We start from the raw sequence: 16,044 nt of genomic DNA on the forward strand, positions 1-16,044 counted from the left end.
TCATTATGCTTTATTCATATTTTGTGTCTTCATTAGTAACACATGCTTTGTCCATCCTCAGAAATATATTGTAAGTATTACTGTGAAAAAAAAGCTCCTGAGACATCAATATCAATCAGGAATATAATCATAAATATAATAAAGTATACAGATGGCATATAATTTCACATTTTGAGGATAACTTAAATAGGAAGCTGCCACAGCACGAATTATTAAATTGAAATATGTTGCAGAGGTAAGATTTTCAAGCATTTGACATTTTTGAAACACTCTGAGTATACAATGTATTTCCAGAAATGTGCTAAGTATATCAAGGCTACTATGTAAGCAACATTCATTGTCCTTTATCTCTGATGAGTTTATTATCGAGATGGGGAGCTCACATCTAAGATAAAGATGAGAATGAACCCAATATGTAGAGCGCAGCAGGGGCATGTGGTAGATGTTCCATCTGAGATCAGTGGGACAGTACCATTGCCCGGATCTGCAGGAAGGCAAGGATTGAGGGTAAAGTGGTTTCTTTTCATATTCCTAGCCTTGGCAGTGAGGGAGCGGGCAAAGTAGTTACAACTATAGGATGGCACTCTGTTCAAACCCCCTATGGACCAAGAGTGAGAAATCACACCTTCTTAGACTATATTACAATTTATCCCAGTAAAGTTATCATTTATAAAAGGCTATGCAAATATGATAAATTCAAAGCACACCTTCTCTGTTTTCTCCGTGCTGAAACTGACACAACCTGTTTTACACTGGAATAAGTGTTTTTACCCTTAATAACATTTTAATTTGTTTTCAAACAATTTTCAGACAATCTGGCAAGTCTTTCAGTTACACCAAAAACCAGATTCTCCAGCCACAGTGACAATTTCACTGGGGCCCTTTGAATACAGGTCAACTATGAACATCCTCTGCTTACAGATACTCAGTCTAGGGCATCATCCCTGACTCTGAATTGGTGGTACTCTTCAAACTCTCCAGTGCCCAACCCTGTCAGACATTTAATCACAGAAGCCTTGAATGATAAATTAAAACAGATAGATGAATTTTGGCAGTGGAATTTTAACAGGTCTGTAACACGTCACTCAACATAACGGCAATGTTAAGAAACCTCTGTAAGTCAAATATTAAAATGGACCATTCATAGGTTGGTGATTTTCTCATCTCTGAACATATTCAAGATGTGGACTTGAAAGGGGTAGATTTTGTGCTGACACCCCAGAAGGGATAATGAATCCTAACTCATCATGGATGCTAGCACTATCAACAATATGACCTTTCTTTTGTAGCTTATATGTTTTGTTGATTCCAGATTGGTACTTATCACATGAAGGTCAAAATCTCCAACTCTTTAGTCCCATAAATTTGGATTCACTTGATTAATTAGTTAGTTAATCTATCAATTTAATTGCAGTAAAACAATTATAAAGAACAAAACATTGATGGTACTAGCTATGCAAAGGTCCACTGACTTGTGCTTTACAGTGCAGTTGGCCCCAGCAGCATCTCTGCCATGGAGCTACTTTACCCCCAGTTGTGGTCAGGAAATTCCAAAGGTGGGTTTCTTACTTATTCTCAGCATTGCACAAGAGTAACCACATGCAAACCACCCACTCAACCAATATTAGTAATGCATTTACTTCGAGATTGAAGTGCTTTAAACGTTCAGAGCAAACACATTTGTTTATTTCTTTCTTAATTTGCCCAGCCACTTTGCTGGCAGAGTCCAAAGCTGAAGAATCCAAGATGTATTGATTTCTTTCTCCATGACTATTTAATCGGTTAAAGTGCGAGCTACTTGCAAGTGCTAAGATGCTGGTTACATTTTAATAAATGTCCTTTGTGGCCGGTCAATACTTCTCAGCCCCCATCTCCCCAATAAATACATAAATAAATATGCTGTTCCCTCCTAAGTTAATGGGGGGAAATCTTTTTACCATCATAATCTCTTGTAACAAACAAGAATATGAAAAGTGTTAATGAAATGACCAACTGTCTATAAAATAAAAACCTTGCAAGACAGCCTCCTTTCTTCTCTTAATTTGATGAAACAAAATGGAAAATTGCACTGATGCCCATTCCGGCGTGAAATGATGTTAACAAGCAGAAAACAAATGCTGTAATGAAGGACTTCTAGGATGTACTATGTATAGTCTTCCTTGTAAAGAGGGAATTACTGGGCAGTGCTCTAGCCCTGAGCAACAGCCCACCCCCTACTGAGAACCACAGCGATCATCATTTCCCCCTGGAAGTGGCACCACTCAGCACAATGCAACAAAATTGATGTTCACAGCATAGCAATTATCCATGTGCCGCAAATAATAGGCCAGGCAATTATGAGCCAGGGCAATGCCCTGCACAGGCAAAGGAAAGTTCCACAATGAAGCAATCACACAGATAATTGAGGCAATGGCCCCACAGAAAAGCAACGTGCACAACGTGTCATTTGTTGGGTACTCTTTGCTTGAAGGAAGACGGGAAAATAACTGAGTTTTTCCAGAGCAGCAAAACTTCCCATTTTAAGTGCACAGTGTCTGGTTTTCAAAGCATTCGTTGGCCAAGGCGTTCTCACTTAAAACACATGATTAATTGTCTCCCTTCAAAAACAATGTGGCCCGATGTGAACATATTTTGATAACTTCTTCACTAAACAAACAAGCAAACAAAGCTTTTGTTAAGGAAATGTGGCTCAAAGGCTCATTCTTGGGTCAGGACTTCAACTGCATTCTGCAATATTCCTCTGGTTTTTCACATAAGTTTGACTTGAGAATGCCTAAGGAAACTTGTAAGCTCATCATTCCGAAACCATTCTCTGATCATGGCTTGTGCGAAACAGCATTTACCAAACAGAATAGAGGACTAAAATTAAATGAGATACAATTGTTGAGCTTTAAATAACTGGACTCTATTATGGTACACCTTTGTATGTTCTTATGAGAAGAGTGAAGCCTGTGGGAACATAGTGGAATTGAAATAGAGGCATGGGTGATGTTATGGGCCTTGACCTCCCAAGTTCTAACCCTTTTTTACATTCAGTAAATGCATACCATTGTAAATTCTAATTGTATCTTTCTTCATTCCAGAGCCTTATCCACAAAAGAGAAATAATTTTGCCTATTTAAGAACGTGTTTTAAATAAGCTGCTTCTTGCGAAGTCTTTAAGCCCCTTCCAGCACTTCCCAGGGTCTTTGTAAATGTTACCAGTTGAAATAATTAAATGGGGAGTGAAGTTTGTTAAACAGAATCCCAGGAAAGCTAAGTGATTGGTGAGCATGACAAAGTCCATGGGGGGAAAGGGACTGGGTGCAAGCTACCCCAGCCAAGTGAGAAACAAGCAGAGTCAGGCAATACAGAAGGCAAGTTGATTTTAGAATAACCACATCTTTGACCTTTTGAGGAAATACTACCAACTCCTTTTTCAAAAGCATCTAATCAGCAGTATCACAGGACAGATCAGACACTTTTGCATTGCAGGACACCATCTGTTCGCCCCTGTCATTGTTGAGTCCCTTTTAAAAGCCTTTATCCTTTTGTTGTGTGTGTGTGTATGAGCTTGTATATGTATACATGCATGCATATGCCTGCCTAAGCCAAAAAGGAACTGGGATCTCTTGAATTTGGAATTATGAGTAGTTGTGAGGTGCTAACCATAGGTGCTAGGAACTGGCTCTAGTCCTCTGTAAGAGCAACACGAGCTTTAAAGTGCTGAACCAACTCTTCAGCTCTTTTTCCATTTAATTTTGTTTTGTTTTTTAGACAATGTCTGACATGGAAATTCAGACTGACCTGGGACTTGCGGTGTAGAACATTCTAACTCACAGTAATCTTCCTACCTCTGCCTCGCACTTAGATCCTAACAATATAATTTGTCATGGCCAATTTGTAGCTGAGAAAGCCAAAACTCAGAATGAAGCAGTACCAAGCATATTCATAGGGTTGTTGAATAGGACTAGAGGATTTTTTCACTCTATTAAAAGACTTATGTGTTGGTCTGTCTTTCTAGTCATCTGTCCTTTCTCTGAGCCATATTCACAACTGGGAACTCTCTGTGTTCGAAGCACTGATGATGTGGAAGGTGATGTATGCTGTGAATAGGTTTTATTGCCATTGGTTAATAAAAAAACTGCTTTCGGCCAATGGTAAAGTCAGTAAAGTCAGGCTGAAAGAGATACAGAGAGAAAGTAGGCAGAGTCAGGGAGAAGCTATGTAGCTGCCTGCAAGAGACAGATGTGTGTGATTATTTAGAGTCTGAGCAGCTGGGAATGAATGAGCAACCTCCAACTACACAGTGAGACAAAGAATTAAAATCTGATCCCTGCTCTTAGAGATCTTACAGACAACTAGAGACGTCTTGTAAAGACCTGTGTAGTAACAGATGACTTCCCAACAAGGCTATAGATTCAGCCCACACTGCCTTATTGTCTTTAGGCTTCCAGAATTATACCTTCAACTGCCAACTCAGTCACACCCTTCCATCCCATCAACCCAGGGATTCTACCCTCTCTGAACCACTTGTGATTTGGAGTCTACATCTAAAAAGTGATTAACTTGAGCGTCACTGATTTCTGCCTCTAGAGATTCAGTTTTAGGATCTGACCTGGACCATGAAAATACTTACTTTAGGAAATTTTAGGTGCTCCCACTGCTGCTGTTCTCAGAGACTCATAGTCTGTATCCTTCTGGACCCCAGACCATCCCCCTCACTCCAGGAACCTTTCCTATCCCTTGACTCCTGGGCATATTTCCTCTAGTCACTAGGATTGTCCCTCTAGCAGTGGCAGAGGAGAGTCCTGTCTGTTCCTAGTGAGTGTTCTTTACTTGATGTTTGGGGAATGGAGTTATTCACTCAGAAACCATTTCCTCTTTAGCTTTCTTCTCATAAAGACTACACCCAGAATTTAGATTAATGACAGAGATCGAAGAGAACTTCTAAAGATATTTCTATATTCGTGTCTTTCAAATAAGATTTCAGATAATGAAGAAACTTTTCTGGGTGCTTGTTTTCTGGAAAAATGTATAGACGGTTGCCTTAGAAAGACTCTGAACTTTCTAAATATGCTATAATGGAAAACCATGCCTTTGCCTAATAACTAACAACATCTAAATTATTTCTGGTTTTGGCTGAGAGTATATAAGGTCTAGATGCCAATAAATGTCGTTTTGAGGACATAATTATCATATTCATATTATGATTCTTTTCATAAGCCCATTTTCACCAGTCAGGCATCTGAAGAGCAATTACCTAATGAAAATATAAAATATTAAATACTGTTATTTAGAGTTGTGTTTATATGCACACTCAATGGCTCCTGGACTATTTTTTTTTCTGACGAGTACATGTAAAAATATAACTTGATTTTGATGATCCTTTCTCTAGAGAAATCAAATTAAAATTGTTGATTCTATGTTTGGTTTTGTGAAATGCAAAGAAAGGGTTTTAGGCAATTTTAGAGAGATACAACTTAATAGTATATCCTGTTAACAATTCAGACATCTGCAATTGCTAGGCTCAGTCATAAATACCATATTCTCTACTACCTCCACCAAGCTCCCCACCAGTTACTGTTCCTGTTAACTCAGTTTGAAACTTCAGTCTCCCAGAGTGCCAATCAAGTTCCTGAGAGCCCATATGTAATCCGTACGGTATGAACAAGTTTGACAATTAACTTATTAACTTGATCTACTTTTACATGCTGATAGCCAAACCTGACGAGTCAGTGAAAATAATTCACTCAGAGGACTTATTATCTGGAAGAGTTAGCTATGTTGTTGAATTCTATGTAGTCATGCCAACTTCTCACTTCATTAACTATCATCTAAACATAACCCAAGATGACTCTACCAGTTACGACCTCTGCATGCTAGCCATCTCCTCAAAGGGGAGTAGATTTAGCTTTCAAAATTATAACAAACTTATAAAAATAATTCATAGACTGTGGAGCATGAAAATTAGTCATTAGTGCCTTTTGTCTCTTCTGTCCTCCTTATGTCATTAGGAAAGTCTGTGGTATGTTCACTGACATAGCCTTATTTTTACATGATATGAAGCCTAAAGTTGGCTGAAATAATGTAGCAAATTAGGCACCTGGTCACATATGCAGAGTTGTCACTAATTGCCAATGAAACAAAGGGGTCTGTAACATAAATGTGCCTCAGCTATGAGAACACAATGACAAAAACATTAACTTAATCTCAGCATCCAATGTGCTACTCCTTAAGGAATACACAATATTTTCAAACTGAATTCATTAATGTCAGTGCAGACAACAGTCATGCGTGCTCTGATCAAACTGCTCTGAAGTATTATCACTCTATAAAGGACGGAATAAAAAAGAAACATGAGAATCACAGGAAATGAGGAAGAGCAATGGGGAGATTAGTAAGAACACAGACTTGCCATGCTATAATAACTACTATCAGTATATTCTCCTACAAATGTTCTCTCTTACAGTGCTTGGGATTGAAACCAAGACCTTGTGTATGCTTGGCAAGGGCTCAGAAAATGATCTGTGCCCAAGCCCTGTACTGTGTATGTGTGTGTGTGCATCTGTGTTTGTGTGTGTGTTTAAATTATTGTTGGTGGGAGGAGCTTTAAAATTGATTCCTGACAAATATATTGCAAACTGTTCATTGTATTAATATTTCCACTTCAAAAAAATAGAATTTGCATCCTAATATTTTAGTAATAAACTGAACCCTACTATTGTTCAAAAGTTGATATCATCTAGTTCAAGCCCGGGCATACTGTGTGGAGTTACAGTCACTGTGTGCCTGGCTTGAGTATCAATATTTTGCGTATCTTGAGTCTTATTTGGAACTGGACACTGTGGTATCTGTCCTGATCATTCCTGGGCTCAAGGAGCCATTCTGAAACTTCTTAGCTCAGCCTCTCATACCCATGTCAGATCACCAATTAATGGGGTAGTATGTCTCTCTTCACTCTGATCTGACTCTGCATCCTTATTTCTTCCTATATGAATATCATATTTTATTGGACCTTCTATGATCCCTCTGAGTTTACTTTCCTCTACATGAAAGACTGTGTTATCTGCCACAATGACTGGCTTATTATTGAGAAAATGGGGAAAATGGTGTCAACAGAAGCATTTTTTAAAATCTTATATGGTTTAGGTTTTTATTTGAGTCGAACATTATGTTTAGGGTTATATAATTATATCAAATTGGCATCAAGAAAAAAAAAACAGAGGCTAGTGAGATAGCTCAAAAGATAAGAGCAATTACTGAGCAATCATAAGAACCAAGTTCAAATGCCCAGAACATACATAAATATCTAAGCACAGTCAGCACTGTGAATGGAACAGGGCAATTTGAACTCTACACTGTCTAATAGCAAAGTATTTTAAATTTATTTTCATTTTAACCCATGAAACTTTTCCTGCCATAGCTGTACAGCTGTGTTTTTACTATGGAGTAGTTTATTCAGTTAATACGGTTAATACTTTATCCTTGCTAGTTAAACTACAAACTCTCCAAGGACTAGTCATCTAAGAGAAAAGTTTCAGTAGAAAAAAACTGCCTAGATATTTTGGTTTGAGAACCTGGCTGTAAGGGATTGCTCGATTATTAATTGATGCAGGATGATCCATCCCACAGTGAGTGGCAGGATTGATCTTGTAGGTGGTCCCCAGCTGTGTGAAAAGCTAACTGATTATGGCCCCAGGGAGGCAGCCAGCAAACAAGGTATCTAGCAAGTATCCCCCTCTGTTGTTCCTGCTGTACTTCCTTACATGTAACTCAGCTCCATGGTTGTACATAATGCTTCAAGGAATAATAATTACTTTATCATAGCCACAAAATTCAGTCTAAAATGTGTCCTCTGGTTTATGTTTATTCTACTTAGGTAATCCCATTTAATTATTTTCCTTTTGGGGATGTGGCCAGAGATTGAATGTTAAGCATTGTTTCTAAAGCTCAGCCACAGTTCCAGTCGTTCTGTGCTAAATATACTGTTTTTGTTTGTTCCTAGTTCCTAATGACTTTTATTTACCTCTTACTGTTTTTATTTTGTTATTTAATCTTATGTAATTTATACTCCTTCCTCTCTTCTGTTATTTTGAGTGGTTGCTCAAACACCTGAACATAGTTTAACTTCATCTCTGTCAGTAAGTGGAAAAGACACAGAGAAAGAGAGACTAGGAAGGTGTGCTAAGAGCTAAGCAAGAAGGTATGTGCCACATCTTAGCCGCCTCTTGCTTTTCACCATTGATTTCTCTCTTACTCATGCAAACTACAGGGTGAATTAACAACCCAGTGAAATGAGTACACCGTAAGTTCAGTAAATCATGGATGGAAGTCATCTGTTTCTCTTATTCACAACAATCCATATTAAAGTCGATTCAATGGGAAATGGGAAGCTGGATCCTACGACTGCCAGAGTCTATTCCACTATGGCCCAACAACTGAACTGTAAATGGCATGAGATCTAGCTGTTTCTTTCTGTCTCCAATGATGAAGTTCCGTGCTATTCTTTCTCAGTCTCCCAACTAAACTTGAAACATGAGAACTTATTCTCAGTGTGTTTTCTATGCTCTGAAATTTCCCATTGTTTCTCAGCTTTCTCTGATATAGATTAGAATTGCCTGACTTCAAATAAGCAAAGACTATAGAGGAAAAACAATGCTTCCATTCAAAATTTGGCCGGACTAGCTATCAACATGCAAATCTATACTAGATTCTATAATGAAGACAGGAACCCTTAAAAAGGACATGAGACAATAATACATCCGTTTCTTATTCTTCATGATCCTCTGAAAGTGAATCATAGAACAGAGGAACAATATGCCGTCTTTCTCAATAAATATACGGTCTGCATTCATTTTTGCCTTTTACCTCAGATTCAATTGGGAAATATTACCTTTTTTGTCTGTGGCTTGGCTCAGAAAAATTTACATGGTAGAATTCAAAAAGTTATTGTTTGAGAGACATATACACGTTGTTCAAGAAGACACAGACATGAGAGAATGTCCTCAGCCTTGGACAAGTGGTTGGATGTCATTTGCTATCATATATTGACTTGCCCAATTATTTGGAATAGAACTTGTAAACTGGGACTACAAGATGTGACCCATAGATGGGTTTGGGTTTTGCTTCATTTAATATATATGGAAATTTGAAAACCATATTTAAGAACAAGAGAATTTATAGAAAAAGTATCCAATTTTTTTGAAACACTGGAAGACCTGCAATCAGGGACCACCTGCCTTTTTCTTAGTGAAAGTTTTGTGTGGGCACTTAGAAGAGGCATTGGTCCTTAGGGTTTCCCTGTCCTTTTTACTATCTGCCTCCTCTCTAACACTACAACAAGTGTAGTTCAATGTTCTAGCTTAGTTAATGTCAATTTGACACAAGCCAGAGCCACCAGAGAAGGGAACCTCAATTGAGAAAATGCTTCCATAAGATCTAGCCTTAGGGCATTTTCTTAATTAGTAATTTATGGGAAACAGCCCCATTGTGGGCTGTGCCATTCCAGGGCTGGCAATCCTATGTTCTATAAGAAGTAAGCTGAGCGAGTCAAGAGCAACAAGCAAATAAAGCAGTACCCCTTCATGGCCTCTGCATCAGTTCCTCCAGGCTCCTACCATTTTTGAGTCCCTGCCCTCCTTGTTTTTGATGATGAAATGTTAACTGTGAGCAAAAGCAACCCTTTTCTCCTAAGGTTGTTTTTGGTCTTAGTATTACATCCCAGAAATAATAAGCCAATTGAACACATTCTGACATCACATACATTGTTTAAACAAAGTGTTATATATGAATGATTTTAAAAATGTAGACTGTAGAATCATCAACAAAAATAATAATGCAATTTTTTCTTCAGAAAAAATGAGTGTGTATATTTAATGGGTCTTGTGTGCATGTGTGTGCATGTATGTGTGTGTAAGAATGCTTTTCAGTGACTACCTTGTTAACTTTCTCTAATATTTAAAAGTGTATCAGAGGAAAATGTTTAAAAGGGCAACTTGAAATGTTAATATTCATCCTGGACTCTTCAGTAACACATAAAAACTGCCAAAAGGGAATAAATGGCTCTCTAAGAACATAGAGAATGACTGCACTTTCGAAGAAGTGTTCAAAGACACACAGATGGAAATTGGTCCTGCTTATAAAATTAGAGACCCACTTAGAAACCAGGGAATACAGTTAGAAAACCCGTAAGTTCTGTTTCTTCTGGGTTTTCTCTTAAAAATTTGATAAAGTCACACTTAAGTATGCTTAATTGTGATTTTCATTTATTATTCTTTAAAAAATGCAGAATGAATAAATGTCAAGCATTTTATCCATTAATGCAGGATCCTTTGTGATACCATGCCATATATCATGAATTTGCTAATAGATACAGAGCTCATTAATTGTCTATAGGAGAGAAAAGGCCATGCATAGACTCTCCTTTCCCACAGGACAGAAATCAATGGCATCTCTGCTTAACAACTTCTCCTTGAAACTATGGACAAAAACAATTTGCAAAACTCTGCATTCTAAACTTTAGCTTGCTCCAAAAGAGAACTGAAAATCAGGCTTTCTTAAAAGTGTGTGTGTGTGTGTGTGTGTGTGTGTGTGTGTGTGTGTGTGTGTGTGCAAGCACACCTGTGAGTACACACATGCCTGTGCATGCAAGTGCACACATTCTCATTGGTGTGCTTGCACGTTTTACTCACTTTTGTCTTCCTGATATTTTTCTAATGTGGAATTGGTCAGCATGGTCATGGTGTTCTATGGAAGTGAGACAAGAAAGCAGCCCCTTTGATATGTATGCACGTCTTCATCACCCTGACAGTGATCTTCCCTAGGCATCTCCTTCCAGCCTGTTGCCTTGTAGCTCCCTACCCCATCCCATCGGCTGTCCTTTGAGATGTTTACTAAGGCCTGCCATTATCACCACGTGACAGCCCAGGCCAACAATCTGCAGTTCTTTTCTGTTTTGAGTGAACATTTAAGTTTGGATCATGTTAGTGACTTAGTCACACGCAGGCCATTAAGAATGGCCCTGCTGGGAGCAAGGTACTTGGGATGCTTGCTTTGTTACTAGGTCCTGATTTTTACCTGTGCTCATCCTACCTGCCTCCTATCTTACGACCTTAAGCTATGCCATCTTAGCAAGTCATTTTGCTTCTGACTAAGCATCTGTAACTTCTTGAGTAGTGCTAATTATGATAACTATTTAAAAAAAAACAGTGATGCAGAATTCTAATGTGTAAGTTTCATCATTTTTATTTTATTCACAGAAAACAGTGAGGTAGATTAACCCTGCTATGGCAGTTCAAAGACCTTTATAGATGGGATGTGAATTAAAAAAAAAAATCAAAGAAGTATCTTGTATCCTTTCCGTTTGCAGCTAATTATCCCACATGTCTGAAGAGTTTGGGCTGAGAGTACATCGTTTTTATCGTATGTAATAATCTTGCATAGCATTTAAAAATGGAAACTTACAGTGTCGTATCCAAGCCACACCTACTTGGAACAATACAACACAAATAAAAAAGAAAGATCACCCACCCTTTGAGACTTTATTGGCACCGCCCTCTTGGCTGTGCCCAACCATCTTGCTAATTGTCTACAGTTAAGGCGTCAGTGCGCTAGGAATCGCTCTTGTGACCTTTTCCTCTCTCAGGGCAGGAAGCTGCATGGTTGAAAGTCCTCCCTAGCAGTGCCAGCGTCCCCCCTGCAGACGTGCTATAATGTCTGCCAACAATGGGGTTTCTCTCAGAAATAGTTCCTTCATTTCGGAGAACTTAAGTACAAACAGGATAGTTTTGTAAAACGCATTAAAATGTACCAGCATCCACTAAAAAAAGCTGTCTTTTTGCAAACACTTGTGAAGTTGTGCAAGCATTCTTCGCTGCTAGGAAATGTCACTGTAACCGAATTTAAATCAAGTCTTCATATTTCTTTGGGGAGTTTCGGATCAGCAAAAGAAATGGAATATTTACAATTTAGTGCATAATTCATTTTTTTTCTCTGTGTGTGACTTCATTTTTTTTTCTTTCTCTAAGGTGAAGTGTGCTGAATTTTAGACGAAAATGGAGATCATACATTATTAAGTGGCACTCTAGAGGCAGGAATGAGCAGGTTATTATTAGCTTCATTATCACGGTGGCTAATAAAAGAACATATTGGGAAAGGAAGAAAGGAAATGACGAGGGCATGAGATTGCTGAGAAAGGTTGCTTAATGTGTGCCTGTTTATCAGAAGCCTTGTAGGACGCCATTGTCTGGAATGCCACTCTGATCTTTGCCTTTGCCAGCTGCAAACCCAGGGCACCTTTGTGGGTGTCAGCCAGCTTTCCTTCTCCCAGCAAGCATCTCCTCCTCACAGAGCTGGCAGGGTGATAACATCTTTTAGCAGGAAGGTGTGAAATCAAGGCAGGTTTTCAGAGGCCCTTGCATTCAGTCTGAATTGGAGTTCACCAGAGTGGCACAGTGCTCCCATAATCCCTCAGGTTTTAAGCTAGGTGTGGTGACAGGATGAGCTACCTCAGCAGGTGGCTAAACCTCAACTTTCTCATTAATTTTCTTTCTGACTCAGGTTGCTTGTTCCACAGTCTCTTCAGTCCCACGGTATACCTTCGGCTGAAGTCCACTCACTAATCATTCCTGTTTTAGGAAGAGATCATTGCATACAATGTTTATCCTCCTGCAGTGGGATACCCACGCTCCTATCCCTGCAACCACCAGCAATGTTTTAATTGGTCTGTGACTCATGATGACATGTGGGTTCTATTCGTCTCCCTGCCCTTTGTGCCAATAGCAGAACATCCTGGAGAGAGTAGAGAGGGTGGGAACAGACATCTGTCCTGCCCTTTCCTACCACATTTCCTTTGACAGCTTTCCTTCACAGATGGTATTTCACAGACAGTCTCAATGAACTACTCAGGACCTTGCAATCAAAGGACTGTGAAATATGTGGCAAAGACAATTTGAAATGTCCACTCACAGAAAACAATTAAAAACTGCAAGTTGTAGAAGGCAGAGACACACACTTTTTCACTTAGGTACTGGGCTTGTCCAACAGGCCCTATCTGAGACTGTGTGGGTTGGTTTGTTTAATCGTATGTGTGTCTTTATATACATTGTTTAAAAAAATATGCATACAAGTATAAATATTCATATATATATACGCACCTATATACAATGTACTTATGCATATGCATATGTGTACATTTTCTATCTGGTAGCCACAAGGGAAAAGTGAAAAGCAAAGCTTCATTTTACTATTCTACCTTTCCTTTGCCTAAACCTTTCTTTCTTTTTTTTTTTTTAGGTGACCAGCGTAGCATTTTATTTATTTTTTTTTAATTTATTTATTTATTCCCTCCCCCTCCCCCGATCAAGTCCCTCTCCCTCATCAGCTTGAAGAGCAATCAGGGTTCCCTGACCTGTGGGAAGTCCAAGGACGGCCCACCTCTATCCAGAAGGAGGGGGAGCACGAGCAAGGAACTCAGGACTGCGAGGGGTACACCCACACACTGAGACAATGGGGATGTTCTTTCGGGAATTCACCAAGACCAGCTAGCCTGGGTCTGAAAAAGCATGGGATAAAACCGGACTTACATAGTGGACAATGAGGACTACTGAGAACTCAAGAACTATGGCAATGGGTTTTTGATCCTACTGTACATTCTGGCTTTGGGGGAGCCTAGGCAATTTGGATGCTCAACTTACTAAACCTTTCTTTCTTAAAGACTCAGCAGATCACATCCCAGAGAAGTCCTTGTTCTCCAAGAGCTCCTAGAAGCAAAGGAAAAGTGAACAGCAAAGCTTGATTTTACTATTCTACCTTTCCTTTGACTAAACCTTTCTTTCTTAAAGACGCAGCAGATCACATCCCAGAGAAGTCCTTGTTCTCCAAGAGCTCCTAGAAACAAAGGTAGTGAAGTCACCAGTAGGAGCACATGGAGCCAGTGTTGACCACTGAGGTATCTATCATAAGGGTCCTTGCAGATTGAGGCACCGTTGGCTCTCTTCCTCAGCCAGGTTTGCATGCCACTGCCTCCTTGGCTACTGGTAAGACATATTCAGGCATTGAAAGTTTTGATCAATCTAATTCTGCTTAACCGTTAACACTGTAACTGCAACTCTTGGGAGACTGACTGAGGCTAATCCATCAAATTAGTCTGGAAAAGGACAAAAAGCCGCATCTGTTCTCTCTCCTTTTTATAAGCTGAAAATGTCCCCTAGAGCTACCTTGGTGCTTTTCAGATTGTCTCAACAACCACCCCATGGCAGCAAGTTACACAGACCTCAAAGAAAGACTGAGTTCTTCCCAGTGAAGACTGAGCCCACTGCTTCTGTTTGTTCTTTTAGGGTTCATGAGAAAGCAACTGCTCCTTGAACTTTCTCTCTACATTTTCTATAGTATAGGGGTTTTGTTTTCTTGTTTGCTCCTTTTGTTTTACCTTAGAACATAATGGCTAAAGAATAGCCCCTCATTTGATAAGGGGCACAGCTACCATGAAGGCCTCCATTTGATCTTCTGCACCATAGAAGTTAATCAAAGAAATAGCTGGAAAGTTAATCAAAGAAATAGCTGGAAAGGGAAAAAGAAGTAAAAGTCTACCAAAGTAAAACTGTTACATTTATTTTTATTTTCTTCCAAATAATGTACACGGTATCCTTACTAGTGAAGCAAGTCTTTTAGCACATGGTAAATGACATTGGCTCATATGCCTCACACATGTTTATCTCATGGTATTGTACCGCTCATTACTACAGGTAACAATGGCTCCTTTCTTGCCCATGCATTCTCTCCCCCTATTTCTTTCCCTTTCTCCTTGTTTGGCTCCCTTCCCCTTTATGTTTTAGGCTTACCAATAGATCAAAAAGCAAACATGATGATTCCTCTGTACTTATATCTGCTTTTCAGACTTCATTCACCTCTGACCTATAATGGCCCAATTTAGCTCAAGTACTTTTATTTATGCTATTCCCTAGACCTATACATTTTGATCAAAGAAACGACACTTGCTGTTCACTGCCTTCAGAGAGCACTTTGCAGGTACCATCCGTTCAGAAAAAGCAGTCACCCAATACATGAGATTGTGACAAGGTATAATGTAATGGTAGTTATACGAACCTCCAATAAACCGGCGCTACTTCACAGATTACTTGGAGAGAAAGTCTCTTAGCGTGCTTGAAGAAGTATGAAATGAATTTCATTTCCTTCTCATTTGCCTTGCTTCTGAAAGGTTTCATGCAAGATATGTGACCAACTATTATAGTACTAATCCATCCATGACAGAGCTCAATTTTCCCTGAGAATTTACTTCTGAATGGGCTTCTCAAATACGTGAAAGCTCAAAATTAAAGTACACCGAACAGAACAGCCACTGAGGTGTGGACAACTGTCAGTCAAAAAAAAAAAAAAAGAAAAAAGAAAAAAAACAGCCCTTCAGAATAAAATGCAAATTAGATTTTATTTTTATTTTATTTTTTAAAGTGATGTATAATGGTGAGGTGGTAAAGTTTTATTGCCCATTGCCAAACAAGAACAATAAGGAGCGATGCTGTGAGCCTTCCTCATTACCAGCAATGGGAAAGGGCTGCCCGTGGAGACTGTGGGAGGGATTTGAGAATGCTCTGGCTGACTGGGTATGCTTTGCACCAGGATGGATGAGAAAGCGGGACAGAAAAGTCTTTTCACTTGAGATGCCGTCCAGAGAACAACTGGTACAGAACGTGCCTCCCCAGTGACCAGATATCAACAACTCTGTTGGTCATTTCACACCAGGAAGGTGTGTCTTTTCTAACGACACGGTAAAACAACGGTAAAACACTTAAACCCAGTAATCTTTGACTGACTAACAAATTGAGAGCTGGGAAAGTAGCCTCACAGAAACATACAACCTGTGATTTCTCCTCCGTCCGTTTTGTAGAAGAGGAGGTTCCCTCCATAGGCAACCCTAGACTGACACCTCTTTCATTGATCTGATGAACTGATGACTGAGGTATAAGAACCTAGAAATCCTAATTTATTTATTTATTTTAACTGTCCATGATAATAATTTTCTTTTCTTTTTTTTTCTTTTTCTTT

Source organism: Microtus ochrogaster, chromosome 18 (genome assembly GCF_000317375.1).
Source record: "Microtus ochrogaster isolate Prairie Vole_2 chromosome 18, MicOch1.0, whole genome shotgun sequence".
Classification (NCBI taxonomy): Eukaryota; Metazoa; Chordata; class Mammalia; order Rodentia; family Cricetidae; genus Microtus; species Microtus ochrogaster.